Below are 25952 nucleotides of genomic sequence, written 5' to 3'. Positions count from 1 at the left end.
AGATACAATGGAGGGTTAGTGTTTACCTTTTCTACATTTGCAGCAGCAGGGGTGTTAGGTGCTTTGGGGGTTTTGACAGTATTTGTACTCTCAGCAGGCTTTTGGATCTCATAAAACCTGGTGGCCCGTTCAATCACCCAATCCAGGGTCCTATGCTCATGAATGTCACATACCAACTGAGTCATTATGTATTTGGGGAGAGCTTGAAATATGTAGTTATGAACTCCCTACTACTGGTGTTCACCCCCCGGGAAGTGTGAGCAAATACCTGCTTTAACTCCTGCACACATTCCCTAGGAGCCTGATCTTTCCTACACTGAAAGTTATATACAGCATTACGGGCCTCTTGTCGGTTCCTACGGGTGGAACAATGTTTCAATATGGCCCCCTTATAAGTGGACCATTCATGATGATCCTGGTCCCCAGTTCTGGAAAGAAACTGGAGTGTTCAGGTGAGAGCGTCCATTTAGCAAATGCTATACAATTCACATCATTCATGATCTGGAATGATGCCATAATCTGATTTTTGGGAATCAACCCCTTTGATAATTAATTGACTATTTTTAGTTTTCAATTGTTTTATTTCTGATTGGAATGCAATAATGTTCCCCAAAAAGACTCTATTAAGAGCAGACTGGACATTTAGCTTGTGTTGCAGTGCGCTCAGATTTTCTACAGACTCTTATTGTGAATATTTAAGTGCAAAAATCTGGGTTTCACGTTCCACACTCACTTGCTGCAGTGTTTTTAACTCAGCTTTGGGTTGTTGAACAAGATCCTGGGTCAGTGACAGGTCTCCAGCCTGATTCATTCTACTGGTCTCACCATTTTGCCAATGCTCTTCTACTAAAAGCAAATGATAATATAACTGAGTAGTTAGCTGAGCTATTTGTATCTGTTCATCACAAGCGGGTGTGGTCATATGAAATGCCTCAAGTGCTTTGTGCAATATACCGGCTTCAAGCCAAGTATCATTGCTTACTGAGGTAACCTCCCACATTTTATGGTTTGCCAGTTTCCTGCATCGTCCTCAACTCATTCTCCTTTGAGAAATAATTTAGGTAGGTGATGCTCCCTGGCTTCCCCAATTTGTGCAGTAGTCATTTTCACAGTTGACTTTTTGCTCTTTAATAGAACTTTATTTATTCAGGGGCAAAATCACCCTGTTTCTGCTTGATTTCCTCACTCAAATAAATTCTTACACACTCTTAATCTGTTACCTATGCACCTCCATGGAACTCAGGAGTCAGGTCCTAGCGGCACTTTAACAAAGATGACTTTCCCTCCACCGTAATGCAATTTCATCAAAATGAATAGACTGTCACAATTTACTTGTCATGTGTCAGGAATAGGAAGCTGGATCCTGCCCCGAACCACCAGTTTGTAACAGTTTATTGATAAACCACCGTCAACATGGGGAGTACCTTTCTCTCGCCACTCAAGTGGTTATAAAACAATCTATTTAACAGATTATTTTTTCAGCCCTATCTCAGACACATATCATTCCCTTGGATCCATCTCCCCTGATCTAACAATGAGCCAAGAACCAGGCTGGTGTACGGGAAATATATTGGTATTTATTTAAATTAAAAGTAATAGAAATTAGCACAAAAATATCAAAAACCACACATCACAATAAACTTGTCTCAGCATAAATAAATCAAAAAAGCAAGTTTAAAAAGAACACAATCACAATTCTTAACTTTTTGCAAATTTCACTTCACAATGTAATTACACTGATCAAAACAAAGGCTCTTAGGTAATGTACGATTTTGATTTTCCTGCAGGCTTAAAACATTAGCAGTAGGATTTCAAGATTGGTAAAAATACATATAGCAATTATAATTTTGGCCACACTTTTGGTTTAAAATAAATACAGGGTGATTTATCGCTTTGTTTTTCAGAACCCCCCCTGCTTTGGTCTATGTTGGCAAGTCAGACAGAAATATTGGAATGCTTTTAAGGAACTTTGGATTTCAGACCCCCCACTTACTGAAAGGCCTGTGTTGGGGAAACTGGATAAAAAGGTTGGACTGATTTAAGAACAGACATCCCTCTTCCTTAAAGAAGTCGGGGTCAGCTGGACAACAAGAATTACCCAATTAATGTATAGACTACAGTTGTAGGCGCACACTGGGAAGTGAGCTTTGTAAATTTTGAATTCTAACATAATTAACACTATAGTGTTCTGCCAAATGGGGATTTAATTAAATTAATATTTTGGTTACATAGACTAAGGACGTACACAGTTTTAAACCCCCCACCCATCCCACTATAAAGGGAACAGATTCAAGGGAAGCAGACTCCCCCACCTTGTGTCTTCCCAGGGCTCAGTTCTACTTATATAGTAAGCATCCGTTTAAAGTTCAGGAAGGCCAGCTGACTCTCAGGGCACTCTGGAAAGATAGGGCAGGGGTCTGGTCACTCCACTCTCAAAGATGGCCTCCCGCTCTCCACCATAGGACCCAGTCAGCTTTGAGGCCTTCCTAGAAATAGACAGTTCCACCCAGATCCACTCTCAGCAAACTCCTCTGGTGTATCATTAAAGCTGTCAGGTGTTAAGTTTCAGCAGCCTTCCTTATGATCTGTCTCTTCTCTCTGTCCTCTTGTCTTTCTCCTTTTTCTGTCTGTGTCTCTCCTGTCCTAGTGCAGTCCCCCTTATATAGCATTGATGACACCACCAATTTTACAATCTTGGGGAAGTACCCTGCTATAATACCTACCACTAGGATTGGACTGTTACCCTTCTCTCTCCTCCCAAACATATGGCAATTCCCATTTGTCATCATCCTTTTGTAACGCTCACCTGATATCCATGGGGACGCCACTCAGTCTGGCTGGACCACTTCTGAACTCAAACCCCATCCCATGGACTTTTGTTCAGCCGAGGACCAGGTCTGAAAAGACAGGATTTTGGGTTTCATCTTATTGTCTCTTCTTGCCTGAAGCCCACCTCCCTTGTGGAGCAACTTCCCCCCTAGTGCTCTGCTCACCTTGCTTTATTGTATGGTACGCTCTCCGTCCTGCTTCTCTGTGCAGGGGTGCGCTGTTGGATGGACGCGACGCAACCTAGTTGCTTCATTGGTGCGGGCCCTCAGAGTCCAAAACTGCTGCGACTCCAGTTCGTCCAGGTAAAACTGCTGGTTTGGCATTTTTGTCCTTTACTTTGCAATTGCCCCTATTAATGTCTCTCCTTCTTCCTTAGGTGCAAGAAGAGTTTGTGTGGTGCCGTGCTGCTTAGGGCTGTGCACGAGATGGTAAGTGAAAGCACGATGCATGGTGCTATGTGCCTTTTCTTATGCTGTTTGTTCTCTCTTCCTTGCAGGCCGCTGCGATGTTCCAGAATGGATGCTGCTGAGAAGATGGAGAACGGTGAGTAAATCGTAGCACCCGCCGCCTTCTTGATCTCTTGTGTGCTAATCAGGGTTTCTCCTCACTTGCAGGTCTTAATTATGGCCCGGAGTGGACGTGGGCTGAGGGCAAATCAAACTCAGGTAAGCGTGCGATTATTTGGTTATTTTCAATATTGGAGAATAAACGCTCACTAATGCTGTTTTTCGTTCTCTTACTTCTCAGGTTGCGGCTTTCAAGACCGAGGGAACGTCGCCAAGATGCTGTATACTCAGGACCCACCAGCGGAGGACAGAAGCAGGATTCACTCACATGTAAGTGTAATACTAACAGTGTTCTTTTTCTTGAAGTTAACCGGCTCCGGAATGCAGATGAGGATCCGAACAGAACGTGGTGAGCGTCATGCTGCCAAAAGCAGAGTAATGCGAAGCGTGTTCCTCAGCCTGGGCGTGGCTCATATAGCCCCCAGGTATCCCTAGGCCTGCCCACACCTAAAACACTAGACCGCATAGCTCGGTTCTTGCACTGAGCTATGCTGGCGCATCCATGTTGTGCAAAGGTTATCGCAAACAAGCCCCATTTCTCAAGTTCTCTCTGCTTCACACATGAGCCTGGAGCCAAAGGTGCCACGACTGACTCCAAGAGAGTTTTGGGTGAGATGGTAAGGCCCTTTAGGCCATGATGGAAGGTCGTGGCGCAGCCCATATGGCTTGCCTATTAGGGCCAAGGGCAGGGGTCATGACAGCACTCTCCCCCAAGGCCCCTCTCAGAGTAGTTCTTCTGTCTGGCCCTGGCTTGGTGGGATGATCGTGATGGAAAAGCTGTATCAAACGTGGTTCATGGATATAATCGCAGGGTTCCCATGTCCTGTCCTACAGGCCATAATCCTTCCAGTCCACTAGATAATATCATTTGCATCTGACATTATTTGAGTACAGAATGCTTTTGACCTTGAATTCCGGTTCTTCATTGACCATTACTGGTTCAGGTGGTATAGTAACTTGAGTTCCAGGTTGGACAGGTTTCAAAAGAGACACATGGAACACAGGGTGAATGTGCATGTTGGAAGGCAAGGCCAGTTTAACTGCTACCGGGTTTATGATAGATTTGATGGCAAAAGGACCTAAATATGGTGGGTGAAATGTCCGGGTTCCTTTTATAGGCACATGTTTTGATGCCAACCAAACTCCGTCTCCAACCTGGTAATTGGGAGCCCTTTTACTGTGCTGGTCAGCGTATTTCTTTTGCCGTCTTTAGCCTGGTGTAAATGTTCAACTGCTTTTGTGAAGGTCTGAGAAATTATGGTGTGCAAAGTTTTAATGGCTGGCATTTCCAGAGTAGTGGGAACAACCAATTCGGAGGTGCGTGGATCTCTGCCGTATATTGTGTAAAAAGGAGTCTGTCCCGTACTGCTGTGCAAGGAATTATTATAGGCCTTACGGGCCTCTTTTCGGTTCCTATGGGTGGAACAATGTTTCAATATGGCCCCCTTATAAGTGGACCATTTATGTTGATCCTGGCCTTCTAGTTCTGGAAAGAAACTGGAGTACTCATTTGAGATTGTCCATTTAGCAGATGCTATACAATTCATATCGTGCATGATCTGGAATGATGCCATAATCTGATTTTTGGGAATCAACCCATTTGATAATTAATTGACTATTTTTAGTTTTCAATTGTTTTATTTCTGATTGGAATGCAATAATGTCCCCCAAAAATACTGTATTAAGAGCAGACTGATCATTTAGCTTGTGTGGCAGTGCGCTCAGATTTTCTACACACCCTTATTGTGAATATTTAAGTGCAAAAATCTGGGTTTCACGTTCCACACCATCTTGCTGCAGTGTTTTTAAATTGGGTTGTTGAACAACATCCTGGGTCAGTGACAGGTCTCCAGCCCGATTCATTCTACTAGCCTCACTATTTTGCCTACGCTCTTCTACTAAAAGCAAATGATAATATAACTGAGCAATTAGCTGAGCTATTTGTATCTGTTCATCACAAGCGGGTGTGGTCATATAAAATGCCTCAAGTGCTTTGTGCAATATATACCGGCTTCAAGTCAAGTATCATTGCTTACTGAGGTAAACTCCCACACTCTCTGGTTTGCCAGTTTCCTGCATCATCCTCAACTCATTCTCCTTTGAGAAATAATTTAGTTAGGCGATGCTCCCTGGCTTCTCCAATTTGTGCAGTAGTCATTTTCACAGTTGGCTTTTTGCTCTTTAATACAACTTTATTTATTCAGGGGCAAAATCACCCTGTTTCTGCTTGATTTCCTCACTCAAATAAATTCTTAAACACTCTTAATCTGTTACCTATGCACCTCCATGGAACTCAGGAGTCAGGTCCTAGCGGCACTTTAACAAAGATGACTTTCCCACCACCGTAATGCAATTTCATCAAAATGAACAGACTGTCACAATATACTTGTCATGTGTCAGGAATAAGAAGCTAGATCCTGCCCCGAGCCCCCAGTTTGTAACAGTTTATTGATAAACCACCGTCAACATGGGGAGTACCTTTCCCTCGCCACTCAAGTGGTTATAAAACAATCTATTTAACAGATTATTTTTTCAGCCCTATCTCAGACACATATCATTCCCTTGGATCCATCTCCCCTGATCTAACAATGAGCCAAGAACCAGGCTGGTGTACTGGAAATATATTGGTATTTATTTAAATTAATAGTAATAGAAATTAGCACAAAAATATCAAAAACCACACATCACAATAAACTTCTCTCAGCATAAATAAATCACAAAAGCAAGTTTAAAAAGAACACAAGCACAATTCTTAACTTTCTGCAAATTTCACTTCACAAAGTAATTACACTGATCAAAACAAAGGCTCTTATGTAATGTACAATTTTAATTTTCCTGCAGGCTTAAAACATTAGCAGTAGGATTTCAAGATTGGTAAAAATAGATATAGGAATTATAATTTTGGTCACACTTTTGGTTTAAAATAAATACAGGGTGATTTATTGCTTTGTTTTTCAGAACCCCCCCTGCTTTGGTCCATGTTGGCAAGTCAGACAGAAATATTGGAATGCTTTTAAGGAACTTTGGATTTCAGACCCCCACTTACTGAAACGCCTGTGTTGGGGAAACTGGATAAAAAGGATGGACTGATTTAAGAACAGACACCCCTCTTCCTTAAAGAAGTCGGGGTCAGCTGGACAACAAGAATTACCCAATTAATGTATAGACTACAGTTGTAAGCGCACACTGGGAAGTGAGCTTTGTTAATTTCGAATTCTAACATAATTAACCCTGTAGTGTTCCGCCAAATGGGGATTTAATTAAATTAATATTTTTGGTTACATAGACTAAGGGCCTACACAGTTTTAAACCCCCCACCCATCCCACTATAAAGGGAACAGATTCAAGGGAGGCAGACTCCCCCACCTTGTGTCTTCCCAGGGCTCAGTTCTACTTATATAGTAAGCATCTGTTTAAAGTTCAGGAAGACCAGCTGACTCTCAGGGCACTCTGGAAAGATAGGGCAGGGGTCTGGTCACTCCACTCTCAAAGATGGCCTCCCGCTCTCCACCATAGGACCCGGTCAGCTTTGAGGTCTTCCTAGAAATAGACAGTTCCACCCAGAACTACTCTCAGCAAACTCCTCTGGTGTATCCTTAAAGCTGTCAGGTGTTAAGTTTCAGCAGCCTTCCTTATGGTCTGTCTCTTCTCTCTGTCCTCTTGTCTTTCTCCTTTTTCCGTCTGTGTCTCTCCTGTCCTAGTGCAGTCCCCCTTATATAGTAGTGATGACACCACCAAGTTTACAATCTTGGGGAAGTACCCTGCAATAATACCTGCCACTAGGATTGGACTGTTACCCTTCTCTCTCCTCCCAAACATATGGCGAAACCCACATGTCATCATCCTTTTGTAACGCTCACCTGATATCCATGGGGACGCCACTCAGTTTGGTTGGACCACTTCTGACCTCAAAACCCCTCCCATGGACTCTTGTTCGGCCGTGGACCGGGTCTGAAAAGACAGGATTTTGGGTTTCATCTTATTGTCTCTTCCTGCCTGAAGCCCACCTCCCTAGTGGAGCAACTTCCCCCCTAGTGCTCTCCTCACCTTGCTTTATTGTATGGTGCGCTCTCCGTCCTGCTTTTCTGTGCAGGGGTGCGCTGTTGGATGGGCGTGTCACAACCTAGTTGCTTCACTGGTGCGGGCCCTCAGAGTCCAGAACTGCTGCGACTCCAGTTCGTCCAGGTAAAACTGCTGGTTTGGCAGTTTAGTCCTTTACTTTGCAATTGCCCCTATTAATGTCTCTCCTCTTCCTTAGGTGCAAGAAGAGTTTGTGTGGTGCCGTGCTGCTTGGGGCTGTGCACGAGATGGTAAGTGAAAGCACAATGCATTGTGCTATGTGCCTTTTCTTATGCTGTTTGTTCTCTCTTCCTTGCAGGCCGCTGCGATGTTCCAGAATAGATGCTGCTGAGAAGATGGAGAACGGTGAGTAAATCGTAGCACCCGCCGCCTTCTTGATCTATTGTGTGCTAATCAGTGTTTCTCCTCACTTGCAGGTCATGATTATGGCCCGGAGTGGACGTGGGCCGAGGGCCGAGGGCGAGTAAAACCCAGGTAAGCGTGTGATTATTTGGTTATTTTCAATATTGGAGAATAAACGCTCACTAATGCTGTTTTTCGTTCCCTTACTTCTCAGGTTGCGGCTTTCAAGACCGAGGGACCGTCACCAAGATGCTGTATACTCAGGGACCAACAGCGGGGGACAGGAGCAGGATTCACTCACATGTAAGTTTATACTAACAGTGTTCTTTTTCTTGCAGTTAACCGGCTCCGGAATGCAGATGAGGATCCGAACAGAACGTGGTGAGCGTCATGCTGCCAAGAGCAGAGTTATGCGAAGCGTGTTCCTAAGCCTGGGCGTGGCTCATATAGCCCCCAGGTATCCCAGGTATCCCTAGGCCTGCCCACACCTAAAACACTAGACCGCATAGCTCGGTTCTTGTACTGAGCTATGCTGGCACATCCATGTTGTGCAAATGTTATCGCAAGCCCCATTTCTCAAGTTCTCTCTGCTTCACACATGAGCCTGGCGCCAAATGCGCCAGGACTGACTCCAAGAGTGTTTTGGGTGAGATGGTAAGGCCCTTTAGGCCATGATGGAAGGTCGTGGTGCAGCCCATATGGCTTGCCTATTAGGGCAAAGGGCAGGGGTCATGACAGCACTCTCCCCCCAAGGCCCCTCTCAGAGTAGTTCTTCTGTCTGGCCCTGGCTTGGTGGGCTGATCGTGATGGAAACGCCGTATCAAACGTGGTTCATGGATATAATCGCAGGGTTCCCATGTCCTGTCCTGTAGGCCATTACCCCTTCCAGTCCACAAGATAATATCATTTGCATCTGACATAATTTGAGTCCAGAATGTTTTTGACCTTGAATTCCGGTTCTCCATTGACCATTACTAGTTCGGGTGGTATAGTAACTTGAGTTCCAGGTTGGACAGGTTTCAAAAGAGACACATGGAACACAGGGTGAATGTGCATGTTGGAAGGCAAGGCCAGTTTAACTGCTACTGGGTTTATGATAGATTTGATGGCAAAAGGACCTAAATATGGTGGGTGAAATGTCCGGGTTCCTTTTATAGGCACATGTTTTGATGCCAACCAAACTCTGTCTCCAGCCTGGTAGTTGGGAGCCCTTTCACTGTGCTGGTCAGCGTATTTTTTTTGACGTCTTTAGCATGGTGTAAATGTTCAACTGCTTTTGTGAAGGTCTGAGAAATCATGGTGTGCAAAGTTTTAATGGCTGGCATTTCCAGAGTAGTGGGAACAACCAATTCGGAGGTGCGTGGATGTCTGCCGTACATTGTGTAAAAAGGAGTCTGTCCCGTACTGCTGTGCAAGGAATTATTATAGGCGTAATCAGCTATCCACAGCAAGTCTTTCCAACTTCTTTCCACTTGATGTAGCATTCAGCATAGGTACTGGTCAAGTGTTCTGTTTGTTCTTTCTGTTTGGCCATCCTTTTGGGGGTGGTGGCTAGTGGATAGTCAGATATCGATTTGAGCCATGGAACAGCATTTTCACCAGAAGTTGGATATGAATTGGGTACCTCGATCTGAGATTAGTACCGAAGGAAACCCATGAAGTCGTACAATATGTTCAAGGAATACCTTAGCCAGGCTAGATGCATTTGGGAGACCTTCAAACGGCAGGAAGTTTGCCATTTTAGAAAATAAGTCTACGACCACTAGAATGGTATTGCATCATTGACTGGGCGGTAAATCGGTATAACGTCAAGAGATAATGTATGCCAGGGCACCAGTGGAATTTCCAATTGTCTAAGGAGTCTAGCTGGTTTTTGTTTTGATGACTTATTTTGCACACATACGCTGCAGGAGAGGATGAATTGAATGACGTCCTTATGCCACAGGGGCCACCAGTAGCTTTGTTTTAACTTGGCTAGAGTCTTGGCAATCCCAGGGTGACCCTGAATTAAAGAGGCATGATACCCTGAGATCACCTGTTCCTGTAGTTCCTTTTTAGGCAAGAATAAACAGTTCCTGAAATATGGTAGTTGGTCCTGGATTGTATAGAGTTCTCCCTGTGTATTCCATTCTTGTAACAGCTCGGGATTTATAAAGCATCGGATCTCTTGTTGTAGTTCCTTCTGAGTCATTGTTGTTGTGACGCCCAGGAGCTTGTCGCTTGGGATGATGGCCACTGGATCGGGGGTCGTGTACACCTGTTCATCAATACCCATACATGAAATGGCATCAGCTTTTCCGTTTTTGACCCTGGGTAGAAACGTGATCACGTAATCATACTCTGCAAATAAATGGGCCCAGCGCAGCTGTCATGACGATTGACCCTTCTCTGTTTTTAGATATTGTAGATTTCGATTGTCAGTATCACTGTGATAGTATTCCTGACATCTAGGAATTGTCTCTTCCTGCCTGGAGCCCACCTCCCTTGTGGAACCAACTTCCCCCCTAGTGCTCTCCTCACCTTGCTTTATTGTATGGTGCGCTCTCCGTCCTGCTTCTCTGTGCAGGTGTGCATTGTTGGATGGGTGCGTCGCAACTTAGTTGCTTCACCGGTGCGGGCCCTCAGAGTCCAGACCTGCTGCGACTCCAGTTCATCCAGGTAAGACTAGTGGTTTGGCAGTTTTGTCCTTTACTTTGCAATTGCCCCTATTAATGTCTCTCCTTCTTCCTTAGGTGCAAGAAGAGTTCTGGTGGTGCCGTGCTGCTTGGGACTGTGCACGAGATGGTTAAGTGAAAGCGTGATGCGTGGCGCTATGTGCCTTTTCTGTTGCTGACCTGTTTGTTCTCTCTTCCTTGCAGGCCGCTGCGATGTTCCAGAATGGATGCTGCTGAGAAGATGGAGAGCAGTGAGTAAAGCGTAGCACCTGCCGCCTTCTTGATCTCTTGTGTGCTAATCAGTGTTTCTCCGCACTTGCAGGTCGTAATTATGGCCCGGAGTGGACGTGGGCCGAGGATGAGTCAAATCCAGGTAAGTGTGCGATTATTTGGTTATTTTAAATATTGGAGAATAAACACTCACTAATGCTGTTTTTTGTTCTCTTACTTCTCAGGTTGAGGCTTTCAAGACTGAGGGAACGTTGCCGAGATGCTGTATACTCAGGACCCACCAGTGGAGGACAGGAGCAGGATTCACTCACAGGTAGGTGTATACTAACAGTGTTCTTGTTCTTGCAGGTAACCGGCTCCGGGATGCAGATGAGGATCTGAACCGAACATGGTGAGTGTCACTCTGCCAAGAGTAGAGTAACGCGAAGCGTTTTCCTCAGCCTCGGCGTGGCTCATATAGCCCCCAGGTATCTCCGGTATCCCTATGCCTGACCACACCTAAAACACCATTCTTGGACTGAGCTATGCTGGCACATCCATGTTGTGAAAAGGTTATCGCAAGCAACATTTCTCAAGTTCTCTCTGCTTCACACATGAGCCTGGTGCCAAAGGCACCAGGACTGACTCCAACAGAGTTTTGGGTGAGATGGTAAGGCCCTTAAGGCCATGATGGAAGGTCGTGGCACAGCCCAGATGGCTTGCCTATTGGGGCCAAGGGCAGGGGTCATGACACCTTTGTTCTCCTTTCAACTTTTTGGCAAAAAATAGTTATGTATCACAACTTCATAATTTTACTAGCAACTACCAGAGTAAACATATTTTCTGTTTCTGCTAATCATGGGGAATTAAAAAAGCTGACCACCATATCTGTATCATGTAGCATGGCCATGTGGCACTTTTCGGCCATTTCCATAAAAAGCACAACAGTTATAAATATGTAAGTTATGCCTAATTTCAATTTCCACCCGCTCACTGACTCTCACATTTAGACATGTTCAGATCAGCCATAAACCTAGTTTAAATGGCCCTCACAGTTCCAGAGTCACAGGATGATGAATGAATTATATATCCCCAACATTGGCTAAATATTACAAAATAAATGGTACATAGATGAAATCCATCCGCCTTATGATGGCTGAGAAAAAGGCCTAAATGATAATAGTCCTTTTAAATGAATTGTGAATCTTCATGTGAGACAAATGGTCCTGCTTCTGGTCATTTGTTTTCACTGGGTCAGCCTGTGACTTTATCAGTCTCCTTTGTGTTGGAAGCTTGCTCTTTGAAGTGGGTGCCCACATATTCACACATATTAATCGTGCTTGAGCAAACATGACTTTTCTTGAATTCTATGCTTTCAGGGGCATCAAGTCTGGAGAACACTGAATTTTGACACCTTTAGCAGGACATTTTTATTTCAGTTGGTCTTTAGATGGGAGATGTGACATCCAGGCTGGGAGTGGGATTTTTCCTTGTGAAATTTTGCCCACAGCTGGCAAAAAGCTCCACCTTGGACTGACATTTTTTTCATGAAGACAAAGTGGCTCTTCGAATGTGTTAGGGAGGGGACGGTTTTCTGACCCCCCCTCGACATTACCACGTGAAATGGATCACATGTTTACCCAATGGTGGGAGATGTGCCTGCGTTTGTTCATCTATTTTTATAATTTGCACCAAGTATTAACTACAAATTAGACGGTAAACAAAACCATTTGGTGAGACATACAGACTCCATTTTGTGCCATCAAGATGCCATCTTTTTCTAGGCCACATAATGATCTCTAAAAGCCATCTCTCCCTCTGTCCAGCGCCGCACACAGAGAACCCAGCCTCCCCCTCCACCTCCCGGCAGCTCAGCACAGTCCCATTTCTCACAGAAGCTCAGCCATGTATTGTTCCAAATACTCAGTATCGTTTTCCTTTCTATGAGCTCACTGCCCTGTGTGTGTGACCGGAGCAAACCATGGACTGCATGCCCATCTGTCTCCACAAACCTGTTTGTGCTCACTCAACCCACACCTCTAAAGTTACAGTTTACATAGCCCCTGAACCTCCATCTCTTTAATACAGATACACATCTAGACCCTTGTAGTGACCACACCAAGTGCCCACCACAGCCTTAATCCCCTGACGCCATATAGCCACTGTAGAGCCAACATATGTCAATCCGTATTATGAGGCATCAAGCATATCAAAAAACCCCAAGGGAGACACCTGGGTCGGGGTACTGAGGTTTATGGGTTCTTAAGGGTAAAGGGTAGCTTAACCATATACTTGTCAGAATGGACTTTACAACATCCCTGTTAATGTCAACCATTTATGATGGTCATTTGTCTCATGTCTTTTGTTCCTGTTTTTGTCGAATTGATTAGTCAGAGATGTTGCATTCTGGGAGTCTGACCTTCACCCCACGAAGACGAGCACAGCTGACCCACGTGCTGCACGCAGTTACTAACCAATCCTGTCTGGCCGGCTCATATATTCATATAATGTATCCATATGTCTATCCTGTCGTGTTCAAGTATTATGCACCTATAGTGGAGCTTCAGTAGTAATGTTTCCAAATCCTATAATGTGCTGCCCGTGTAATGTTTGGCAGAACGCTCTCAGGGCAACAGAGTTCTCTGCATGCACAACTTTATCCTATATAAAACTTTTTCAACTTGCAATACATCTCCTGGTCTCATTCCCTAGTTGGGTGTGTCCTTTATTTGGCTTAATTTGGTATGGTGTTGGGACCAGGTGCCTTAAAATATCACTGGCGTTTTGTGGGTGAAACATAATATACATTGCTCTTTTTCAACCCATACATCATGTTTTGTTTTCCTGACATTTTTCTATGAGCAGTGGTATTTCTTTCACTTTTACTTTTTCATACCATTTTTATTTGCACACACACATGCAGGCTGTTTTTGTTTTCAATGTTTAAAAATCCCCTTTTCTCTGTGACAGGGATCTTTGATTCCTCCTTCTTTTGTAAATTAAACTGCTGCTTGTCCATTGGTAATGACTTGTAGGACCCTTTCCACATGGCTCTTTAACTTTGCTTGAAAAACAAAATCAAATGCCAGGCCGTTTTTGTTTCAGAGTTTAAAATCTTGCTAGTCATGTGGAAGGGACTTCTGTTTGGGGGTTTTAAATGCACCCCACATGTAATTGAAATGTGCTGAGAGTGTGTTAGCTATAATCTGTTTGTTAGCCAGGGTTCCCTACTTTATTGAACTGATGATAATGTTGTATGTTGCCATATTCTTTGAGTCTGTCTGGTTATTTGGGCCTGAGATCAATTATTTGTTAATCCCATTCGGCACTTGGAATGCTGCAGGTGCTACCGCACACTGTCTGCATGTATCTGTCCTTGCACTTTTTCCCTCTGTTGTTTAAGGTAGTGCTCCATGTATGTAAGTGTCCTCACCTCTACTGTGTAAGTAGGTGGTTTATGTATATAACTGTTCTTAAACTCTCCACCTATGCTGTGTAAAGAGATGTCTACATGTATCGGTCCTTGCATTCTTTCCCGCTGCTGTGGAAGGAGGGCTCTATGCATGTATTTGTCCTCACACTCTTCACCTCTGCTGTATAAGGAGGTGATCTATGCATGCATCTGCCCTTTCACTCTTCACCTCTGCTGTGTAAGAAGGTGATCTATGCATGTATATGTCCATGCACTCTTCACTTCTGCTGTGGAAGGAGGGCTCTATGCATGTATTTGTCCTCACACTCTTCACCTCTGCTGTATAAGGAGGTGATCTATGCATGTATCTGCCCTTTCACTCTTCACCTCTGCTGTGTAAGAAGGTGATCTATGCATGTATATGTCCATGCACTCTTCACTTCTGCTGTGGAAGGAGGGCTCTATGCATGTATTTGTCCTCACACTCTTCACCTCTGCTGTATAAGGAGGTGATCTATGCACGTATCTGCCCTTTCACTCTTCACCTCTGCTGTGTAAGAAGGTGATCTATGCAGGTATATGTCCATGCACTCTTCACTTCTGCTGTGGAAGGAGGGCTCTATGCATGTATTTGTCCTCACACTCTTCACCTTTGTTGTATAAGGAGGTGATCTATGCATGTATCTGCCCTTTGACTCTTCACCTCTGCTGTGTAAGAAGGTGATCTATGCATGTATCTGTCCATGCACTCTTCACCTCTGCTGTGTAAGAAGGTGATGTATGCATGTATTTGTTCTTGCACTCTTCACCTCTGCTGTGTAAGAAGGTGATGTATGCATGTATGTTTCCTTGCACTCTTTAGCTCTGCTGCGAAAGGTGATTTCTGCGTGCACCTGTCCTTCCACTCTTCACGTCTGCTCTGTAAGGAGGTGCTGTATGCAGGTATCTGTCCTTACACTCTTCTCCTCTGCTGTGTGAGGAGGTGCTTTATGTATGCACCTGCCCTTGCACTCTTCACATCTGCTGTGTGAGGTGGTGCTTTCTGCATGTAGCTTCCATTGCACTCTTTGACTCTGCTGTGTAACCAGGTGCTTTATCCATATAACTGCCCCAGTGCTGATCATTTCCGTTCTGTAATGAGGTGCTCAATCCTTATATCTGTCCTTACGCTGTTCACCTCTTCTGTATAAGGAGGTGTGTTATGCATATATCTGTCCCAGTGCTGATTTTGTCTGCTATGCAAGGAGGTGCTCAATGCACGTATGTGTCCCTGCACTCCGAACCTCTGCTGTGCACTCTCCCTGAGGCCCTGGGGTGTAGGGGTGTTCCTCTTCCTGGTGCGAAGGAGTGCACCGCTCAGCCTATGACGTAGAACAGGAACCGCCTTCCCATACAGCGGCAGCAGGTGCCCAGAGAGACTCTGCCCGGTGGCGCTGCGCCTCTCACCTGCAAGACCCCAGCCCACAATCCTAGGAACGAGAGACTTGCGGTAAGGGTGGGCCCCGCACAGGTGCATTCCACGCCCTCTGAAGCTATGGGGGGAGGAGGGGCACGGGGTAGCGATGAAGGGACTGCTCATGGGAACTCTCTCATGGGAGGGGAAACTATAAAGAAGTTCTTATTGCAGCAGTTATCCTAAATCGCAGCGCTTAGTGCGGCGTCCACAAACTCTGGCGCTAGGATGTTTCAGACTACAACTCCTCTAAGTCCTAGTTAGTATTGTTAAGGCTGGGGGCGACGGGGTCATGGAAATTGGAGTCCAAAGCATCTGGCGGGCCACGGGTTGCAGACGCAAGCGTGGGCCCTGAGGGAAAGACGTGCCAATTATGGTTGCATTTATTTAAAGGAGCGTCCTTTTTATTTTTGCGTTCATTTGAAGGAACATGCTGCTTTGGCAAGAGGCTCTGACTGTACTCAAAGTGGGATTAATTTAAGACTTAAAACGTATAGTAGCCCCTGACCGTGTAAAGGTCACGTCCCTGTAAAGGAGGCTCTGACACAGGGGGTGCTTTCAATGAGATGCATTGTGATGCAAGGATGTTCTTACAAATGCGCATTTAATAAAGGCGTGCCCTAAAGTGGAGAGGCAAAGACGCTCAAGTAAACACTGACATTTCTCCCATAATAAGCCTCTCTGCCCACAAAGCATCGCAGAGGTTACCCCCCTGCAGTGCAGCAGTACTCGCTGTCCCGGGAGGAGAATGTGGGGTTGCGGGGAATAAAAAGCGGCGTCAGAATAAAACATTTCCCAAAGTGACGCCATTCCCCGGATTACTCCTTTGCCGCCCCTTCAATCCAGCGACTCCCCGCGGTCGGGGTGGGAGGGGGGGGGAGGAGGGCGCGATTGGCAACTGCCCCTATCAGCTTCACCGCATAGAACACCAGAAGCTTGACCTCTTTGGGTGAGCATTCATTTTAAAGTTGGTATGTTTAATTTGCGTGAATTGATCGCGTGTGTTTTTTTTGTTTTTTTTAATCTGTCTATATTTTTGGAGGGCACAGTGTGACCTGCGGATTGAGCACATGCAATGCTGAATAACCTGCGCCTCTACGGGGCTCCTGTGTCTAGCACACTGCTACACGCGCTCGCGATAATATCAGTGCTTTCGAGGTATGACGCTGGGGAGAAGGGCGCGGGGCATCAAACGCGCAGGTGAATGGATTCCCTCATTGCGGTCAAAGTGCAATGACCACACGTGTGCACAGCGCCGCCCTTCCGCCATCTTGCCAAACGGGGCTGTCAAAAGTAGTAACTAGCTGACAAGTGCAGATGGGCTTCGCTTTTATTTTCGGCTGCTCGCGAGCCCCCTTATTCCCCACCCCGCCCCCCATGTATGTTTTTCAGTTAGTGACTGTGCCCAGTGGGAGACGTCTTGGGACTTGAACCGATGCTGCAGGCAGCGGAGGACACTGAGGGTCTTCCTCATACTTACGTGAGTTATCGATAGAGGTGCTTGGGCTGCACCGGCATTAATAGGTGATAATGGCCCGTGTAAGCACGGTATTAACAGCGGATCATTGCTAGGTGGCACTGGGCCCCAGAGGTAAAGGCGCATTATTCGAGTGGGTGGGGGTGGAGGGGCCAGGAGTAAATAAACAGAACTTAAGAGCGTTTATTTTGAACAGCCGTATTTCAGTAAGCAAAGAAGGCCCGGGTCATGGAAATAATGTTGGCAGGCGTTCTGCCGGCGCTGGCTATGGTCGGGAATTTTGGCTATGCAAAATACCTATTCTTTGTAAACCTGCTCTGTGCGAAAGGTGAACTGTATACGTGCGTCGCCAGACCTGCCTCACCGGCCTTTCCTCCTCTGGCGCAGACTTTGTTCATGCTCCTCACTTTACTGGCAAAGGCGGGGCGGGGCGGGGCGGGGCGGGGGGGGGGGGGCGTCTGCGGGCGGCGGGCGGGGGGGGGGGGGGGGGGGGGGGGGGGTGGCGGGTGGTGGTGGTTTTGGTATTTCGTGTTAATCTTCCTGGACTCGTTCTCCCTCTTCGGCTGATCTTTCAGACTTTCGCGCTTTTCTTTTAACCACTGCATTTGTCCATTTAACCTTTCTTGCCAATTATTCCTTCCGCATGTTTCTGCACCTTACTCCTCCCAACAATCAAATTGGCATGCCGCAGTGTTTCATATGGCAAACTTGGCCGCAGTTTTATTTCCATAACAGAATTACTGTACACATTTTGTGAACTTCAGTCTGCAAGTGTGGCGCTTGGTCCTTGCCGGATTCTATGGCAAGACAGGAGGCTCATATTATGCATTACAATCTTTACTCTGAACCACAGCAGCAAAGAATAAAAAACTTTGTAAAACGAATTTTTTTCCCAATAACATAACGTTATAACAATGCAATGGGAAACATCCCAGTCCAACATGGTGGGCAGGTCATGCCCTGGGGGTAGCCAATAGGGAGCGAGCCAGTCCCAATATAGGTCCATTCCTTTAATAACTCCCCCTCTTTCTTTGCTGCTGACCCACAGCTAAGTCACACCTCTGGTTTTCTCTTAGACTGTGTGTTCAAAGTGTTACTTGTATCACTTGCTTTCAGGAAGCAGCGTTTGGGAGAACGCGTTTCTTTTTGTTCTTGTTACATTGTATATGCTGTGACTTTCCTCAAGCAGGCAAGCGGAGCGTTTGTTTATCTCGCCCGCGTTCACCTGAGGGGATTTGTTCGAGCGTGGCGTTCGCTCGCATTGTGAGGCACTCTTCGTGACCTTCCCTTGGGGAACGCTGCAGCGTTCTATTTACTCGTGCGCCTGTTGTGAGGCCGCGAGCATTTGCTTTGTTTGTTGCGCGCGTCGACCGGCTCAGAACAGTAACATTCTGACGGACGACGCGCGTTGCCTAAGGAGCTCACATTCTGACGGACGACGCGCGTTGCCTAAGGAGCTCGGTGGCACACGCGGTAAACGTGCTGCTTGTGTAAGGCAGGTTTAGCAGTTCGTGCCTGCTCTCCGCCACAAAAAATTTATATATATTTATTTTTTCCGTAATATGTTCCATTTTCTGTTATAAATTGGTAATAGTTTACAGTTGTTTTGTATGGTAAAATGTTGCTTCTTTGCCCTCACACGCTGCTCGCGTGTTTGTCTGTGGGAATTCAGACACTCCATGTTCTGCCTTGGTGGCCCTTACCTGAAGTTTGTGGCACACTATTAACTTGAGTCCTTACAGCCTGCTCGGCTTGTGTGAGTGCAGCTTTGACCCAGCTGTGTTTAATTAACGGTATATATTTATATATTTATATCTATTTACCGAAGAAATTGGTGCTGTCATGGACAAAGGAGTGCTTCCCTCCTCTGCAGATGCCAGCACTCAAGTGCGCACTGCCAAAAAAAGTGAGAAGGTTCTTGAAAACATTGGGGATCAAGCCTGTCATTCCCAGCCTTTAGTGGCACAAGCTATTCAGTCCTCTTTGGACTCCGCTTTAACTGATTGGAATAATACTTTGGCGTCAGCCTTTGACAGATTGATTACCCGCATTGCAGATTTTCATCCCTCCCAGGACGCTGTCCCATCTGTGGCGTCCCAGGCACCCAGAAAATGTAAAGTTAAAACTAAACATACCCAGGGACAACTCAGTCCCCTAGTGGCCATATCTCCTATTGCTTCCCCTAAGGGTAATTTAAAGCGTGGGTGGGAAGAATCTCGACCTATCTCTTCCACCCCCTGGCCGGCCCCCGCGCCTTTCGCGCCGGTGGAGCCCCCTATTGATGTCTCATCCTCTGACAGTGCAGATGATTCGGATTCGCCCCCTAAGAGGCAAAAAAGGAAGGTGACCTCGGTAGCCCCTCAAGGGGGTCCCCTGCTGGATGGTAGTGGTGTACCTTTCTTTGATCCTGCCCTGATTCAACCCCCCAGGTCTGCTGAGTGGCAACCCTCTGAGGAGGTTTCCTCTTTCCTCAAGTTCTGGATCCGGCGCCCTATGGCCAAAGAGGATCGTAATAAATTACGGGCGGAATGTCCTAGACCGTTGCTCGCCGACAAGGTAGCTCTAGCGCCAGAAATAGACCAGTCTATGGCAGCTTTTCTTTCCCAGAAAGGGAAGGACCCCAAGAAGGGGGTCGATAAAGCGTGGCGTAGTTGTCAAGACAGACTATTGGACATCCTGGGTCCAGTCACGCAGATTTTTGAAATGGCAGAAGAGGCGGCGTCCTCTAATACCCCGATAGATGTTGACGCATTAAGGGGTTGGATCCAACGTACGGTATGCCTGCTCGGCAATGCTAATGCCTCCATATGTAGGGAAAGGAGAAAATCATTATTAATGAGGTTGGATTCCAAACTGGCAGATATGTCGGAGAGGGAAGGTGGCCCTGCAGCTCAGGGTAATTTGTTTGGGGATTCTTTTCTGAAAGATTTGTCAGCTTATGTTCACACATTTACCGCGCTGGACAAAGCGCAGGTTAATATAAAAAAGGTTTTTGCCCCAAAGGTTTTTAACAAGGCTGGACGAGGTAGGGCCCGCTCCTCCGGCCGTTTTTCACAGGGCTCCTCCCGCCCCCGCCAGTTTGCGCCCCGTGGCGCATACCATACCTCCTCTGCTCGAGGAGCACATAATCAGTTCTACCCGCAACAAAACTCCAGTTGGAGAGGACGTGCCGGCAGGGGAGCCGGAAGATCAAGAGGGCCATCAGGTAATTTCCGAGGTGCTAAAAGTTTTTTCCCTCAAAAGTTTAGGTGGCAGACTAGCCAGGTTCCTTCCACAGTGGGAGGCTCTCACTTCGGATCCTTGGGTGCTACAAACGATTCAGGGTTATCAGATAGAGTTCTATGCCCCTCCTTGCCAGTTGTCCTTTCCCCTTCCTTTGGTGTTCGACGAAGTCAAACAATCCCTTATAGATGGAGAGGTACGGGATCTCATCTCCAAAGGGGCGGTAGTCCCGGCCTCTTACAGGGCCTCTCAGTTCCTGAGTACCATTTTTCTAGTTCCGAAACCGGACCAGGGGTTTCGCCCAGTAATCAACCTGAAAGCTCTCAACTCTTTTGTGGTTTATCACCACTTCAAGATGGAGGGAATTCATTTACTCAGGGATACTCTTCTCCCTGCAGACTGGATGGTCAAATTGGACCTCAAGGACGCTTACCTAGTGGTTCCCGTCTTTCCCCCACATCAGGAGTATCTTCAGTTTCAGTGGGGGGGTCGGGTGTGGCAGTTTGCATCCCTTCCGTTTGGCCTGTCCTCGGCCCCATGGTGTTTCACCAAGCTCATGCGCCCTGTGATGGCTCTTCTCAGATCCAGGGGGATTCGGATCATAGTTTATCTGGACGACATGTTGCTCCTAGCCCAGAATTATCAAACTCTGTGTTCTCATCTGAAAATTACTGTGACCCTATTACAGGATCTAGGTTTTGTGATAAATGTAAAAAAATCAATATTGAAGCCTACGCAATGTATCCAATTTCTGGGCTTCAATATAGATTCAAAGCTTTGCATCCTTCTTCTCCCAGACAGAAATTCGTCTACTCCTCAGGAGAGGGAGGATCTCCCTCAGGCAGTTAGCCAGAGTTGTAGGGATGTTGTCGGCATCCATTCAGGCTATCTTCCCTGCTCCCCTAAATTACAGAGCGCTGCAACGCTTAAAGGCCAAGCATTTGCGCAAGTGTCTCTCTTACTCCCAAATGGTGGAATTGCCGCCAGAGGCCAGGTTGGAACTTCTGTGGTGGCTCAGGCACATGGAGGCCTGGAATGGCAAGGCAATTTTTGGCCCATCGCCGGATGTCGTTCTGGAGTCAGATGCGAGCAGATCAGGTTGGGGAGCCAGATTGGGTCAGGTCTCCACGGGAGGGAAATGGTCAGAGTCAGAGAAACTACTCCATATCAATTGCCTAGAGTTGTACGCGGGGTCTTTTGCTGTTCGGAGTCTCCTCAAGGATCAGGGAAATTGTTGCGTTCTCCTCCGCATGGACAACATATCTGCGGTGAGGTACATCAATCACCTGGGGGGTACCAGGTCCAAAGTCTTAGCAGATTTGGCGAGAGAGTTTTGGCATTTTTGCCTCGACAGAGATATTCTCTTGAAAGCAGAATACCTCCCAGGAGTCAGCAACGTTGTTGCAGATTGGAACTCCAGGCACCTGCAGGACAGGAGCGATTGGATGCTGAACAGGTCTCTTTTCGCCCGCATAGAGTCCCTCTGGGGTCCTCTGATGATAGACTTGTTTGCCTCCAGACTGAATTGTCAAGTTCCCAGGTTTTACAGTTGGAGACCAGATCCGTTAGCTCTAGCCACCGACGCTTTACTCCAGGATTGGTCGGGTCAGTTGGGGTATGCCTTTCCTCCCTTTGCAATGATAGCCCGGGTTCTGGTCCAGGTTCGCACTCAGGCGGTGTCTCTGGTTCTGGTTGCCCCCTTTTGGCCCTCTCAAGTGTGGTTCCCGGCCCTTCTAGAATTGGCAATAGATATTCCCCGTCTTCTCCCTCGCGATCCCCTGTTGCTAGTGGATCCGGAGGGTCTCCCTCACGAGTTGGTCTCGCAGGGACACCTTGCCCTTATGGCTTGGAAGATTTCAGCTCTTCCTGGTGCTTCAGAGGCCTTTCGCAAGACTCTATGGCGGTCATCAGGGACTCCTGGGCGCCCTCTACTAAGGCTGGGTATTCCACAGCACGGAACAGATGGGTTAGCTGGTGTGTGGCTAGGCACCTCAATCCCGTTTCTGCCCCTCCTGTAGAGGTGGTTAATTTTCTTGTAGAATTGTTTAAGGAAGGGAAAGCCTACAGGACTGTTAATGGTTTTCGTTCAGCTATTTCAGCTGGTCACCTTTTGGTTAAAGGGGAACCAGTGGGTAGGCACTTTTTAGTGCGAAGGGCCCTCAAATCTATCCGTATTAAGGATCCGCCACAGCCGAAGTATTCGGTTCTTTGGGATGTTAATGTGGTGCTGCAGCTCTTCAGGTCCTGGCCTCTTAATGAGGAACTGTCCCTGCAGCAGTTGTTTGCCAAACTTGCTATGTTACTATGTCTAGTGTCTATTAAAAGGGTCTCTGATATCAGAGCTCTTGATGTGGATAATAAGATGTTCACCCCTCAAGGGGTTACTTTCTTTATCTCACGAAGGACTAAATGCATAACTTCATCGATATCCTATCCAGCTTTTCCTGAAGATTGTAAACTATGTGTGGTCAACTGTTTGAAATGTTTTGAGATTATAACTGACGGTTTTAGACCTCCCAATACCTCTCAGCTGCTGATTTCCTACAGGAAACCCCATAAGCCGGTCTCCCCTTCTACTTTGCCCAGATGGATCAAATGGGTTATGCGGGAGGCGGGGGTTGACACATCCTCTTTTGGTCCCCACTCAGTCCGAGGCGCTATGGCCTCTAAAGCAGCCTTTCTGGGGGGTAGTTTGGAACAGATCCTAAAAGCAGCTGACTGGTCAAGGGAATCAACTTTTAAGACATTTTACCATAAGCGTATTGCCCATGTAGCGGTGAATGTAATGCAAGGGCTTTGAACTTGCATAATATGAGCCTCCTGTCTTGCCATAGAATGTCTAATCCCCCACAGTAGCGTGAGATGGGGGTTTAGATTCTATAAAAGACAAGGAGACGAGTATTATACCACCCACCCACCCTTACTGGTGTCGGTTGTTGTTTCAGAGGGCAGTTTATGACTTCGATGCAGGAGGAGGTGGAAGATTGAGCTCCAGGTTGCAGAAGGTTTCAGCCCCGGCGTCTCCATGGGAGTTGGTTCTTCGTTCTACGTGGAGAAGGTGTTCGGTGGTCGTGTGAGACAGATCAGCGTCAGAAAGAGGGGGAGTTATTTAAGGAATGGACCTATATTGGGACTGGCTCGTTCCCTATTGGCTACCCCCAGGGCATGACCTGCCCACCATGTTGGACTGGGATGTTTCACATTGCATTGTTATAACGTTATGTTATTGGGGAAAAAATTTCGTTTTACAAAGTTTTTTATTCTTTGCTGCTGTGGTTCACGGTAAAGATTGTAATGCATAATACTCGCCTCCTTGTCTTTTATAGAATCTAAACCCCCATCTCACGCTAGTGTGGGGGATTAGACATTTCTCTTGCTTCCCCCTATACTTTTGTATAGTAGGCCCCCAACTCCCCCGACCCTTTGTACCTGAGCCTATCCTGCCTGTTCAGGTGTCGTGGGTGGGGAGAGCGCCGTTTTTTGGGGGAAGCTGAGCCTTATTTGTTACCACCAGACGCCCCCGCCGTTTAGGCCCCCAAGAGGCGCTGGTCCGGAAGAGCGAAGACCCATTCCGGTTTCCTTCTGGCTCATCCGGAGTCATTTGTGCTTGGTTGGCCAAACACCGCCAACACCGTCGCACATCATCCTGACCGCCCTGCGACAGCGACGGCCAGGTGTCACCCTCATTCCCTGCCCTTTCATGGGTGGGTGGGTGGAAAACGAAATCCTTCAGCCACGGCGAGTCTGCAGGGTTCCACTGCAGGAGTGAAATGATTCAGTCGTCGGACCCTGCTGCTTATAAGGCGGCTCGCCCCCCCCCCTCTTCGTTTGTTTAGCCCTTCGTGGGCTTTTGGGTTGTTTTGGCACCTCGGCGCCGTTCCGCCCCTGCCCTCCCTTTTCCCAGGGGGAGGGTAACAGGTTATAGGCGACATGACCCTGCAGCGGTTAAAATGCTGCCTCCTCCATTTGCTTTTGTTTTTTCTTTCTGTCGTCAGCGACATTACTCTTCGAAGAGCTTAATTCTCTCCTTTCACCTCTCCTTCCTCTGCCCTCAGCTTCCTGTCTCCTCTGTGACATGGACCGTCCTCTTTCCCCCTCTCACGTCACCTCTCCTCTCTCTTCCTCTCCCTTCCTGTCTCCTCTGTGACTTGGATCTTCATCTCGCCTCTCCTTTGTCTCCTTTCAGCTTCCTGTCTCCTCTGTGACTTGGATCTTCATCTCGCCTCTCCTTTCAGCTTCCTGTCTCCTCTGTGACTTGGATCTTCATCTCGCCTCTCCTTTCTCCCCTCAGCTTCCTGTCTTATCTGTGACTCAGATCTTCCCCTCTCTGCTCCCTTTCTGTCCCCTCTGTGACTTGGATCTTCATCTTACCTCTCCTCTTGTGCCCTCAGCTTTCTGTCTCCTCTGTAACTTGGGTCTTCATCTCACCTCTCCCCCCTCTCACCTCTCCACTCTTATCCTCTCCCTTTCTGTCTCCTCTGTGACTTAGGTCTTCATCTCACTTCTCCTCCCTTTCCCCTTAGCTTCCTGTCTCCTCTGTGACTCGGATTTTCCTCTCACCGCTCCTCTCTTCCCCTCTCTCCTCTCCCGCATCTCCTCTCAACTTCCTGTCTCCTCTATGACAATGATTGTCCTCTCTCCTCCTCTCCTCTCTCCTCCTCCTCCCTTTCTGTCCCCTCGGTGACTCTGGTCTTCATTTCACCTTTCTTCTCTCCTCCCCTCTTTCCTCCTCTCCCTTTCGGTCTCCTCTGTGACTTTGGTCTGCATCTCACCTCTCCTTTCTCTCCCCTCCGCTTCCTGTCTCCTCTGTGATGCAGATCCTCCTTTCACCTCTCCTTCGTCTCCTTTCAGCTTCCTGCCTCCTCCGTGACTTGGATCTTCATCTCACCTCTCTCCCCTCAGCTTCCTGTCTTATCTGTGACTCAGATCTTCCCCTCTCCTCTCCATTTCTGTCCCCTCTGTGACTTGGGTCGTCATCTCACCTCTCCTTCGTCTCCCCTCAGCTTCCTGTCTCCTCTGTGACTTGGGTCTTCATCTCACCTCTCCTCTCTCCTCTCTCCTTCTCTCACCTCTCCTTCTCTCTCCCCCTCTCACCTCTCCTCTCTTATCCTCTCCCTTTCTGTCTCCTCTGTGACTTGGGTCTTCATCTCACCTCTCCTCTCTCCTCTCTCCTTCTCTCACCTCTCCTTCTCTCACCTCTCCTCTCTCCCCCTCTCACTTCTCCTCTCTTATCCTCTCCCTTTGTGTCCTCTGTGACTTGGGTCTTCATCTCACCTCTTGCCTCTTCTTCCTCTCCCCTCAGCTTTCTGTCTCCTCTGTGACTTGGGTCTTCATCTCCTTTCTCCTCCTCTCACCTCTCCTCTCTCCCCCTCTCACCTCTCCTCTCTTATCCTCTCCCTTTCTATCTGCTCTGTGACTTGGGTCTTCATCTCGCCTCTCCTCTCTCCTCCTCCTCACCTCTCCTTCGTCACCCCTCAGCTTCCTGTCTCCTCTGTGACTCGGATCTTTCTCTCACCTCTCCTCTCACCTTTCCTCTCTCCCCCTCTCCCTTTCTGTCCCTATGTGACTTGGGCCTTTATCTCGCCTCTCCTCTCCCCTTCTCTAACATTTCCTTTGTCTCACCTCAGCTTCCTGTCTCCTCTGTGACTTGGATCTTCCTCTCACCTCTCCATCCTCTCTCCTCTCTCCTCAGCTTCCTGTCTCCTCT

At 47.2% G+C, this 25952-nt stretch overlaps 1 protein-coding gene across 3 annotated transcripts in view; it reads left to right on the top strand.

Moving 5' to 3' along the window:
• Positions 1 to 15456: 15456 nt before the first annotated feature.
• The window catches only part of LOC138563754 (beta-1,3-galactosyltransferase 5-like), a 185743-nt gene continuing 175247 nt past the window's right edge, over positions 15457 to 25952 (top strand). For 2 of the 3 annotated variants that reach the window (XM_069642860.1, XM_069642859.1), the window contains exon 1: positions 15458 to 15582. The gene's annotated coding sequence lies outside the window, so the exon portion shown is untranslated. Of the gene's footprint in view, positions 15583 to 25952 lie in introns of all 3 variants that reach the window. The other variant, XM_069642861.1, reaches the window with a different exon arrangement.

Source organism: Ambystoma mexicanum, chromosome 1p (assembly GCF_040938575.1).
Source record: "Ambystoma mexicanum isolate Mex_15411 chromosome 1p, UKY_AmexF1_1, whole genome shotgun sequence".
Lineage (NCBI taxonomy): Eukaryota > Metazoa > Chordata > Amphibia > Caudata > Ambystomatidae > Ambystoma > Ambystoma mexicanum.
The sequence above is the reverse complement of the archived record's forward strand: the minus strand, read 5'-3'. Positions and strand labels throughout refer to the sequence as shown.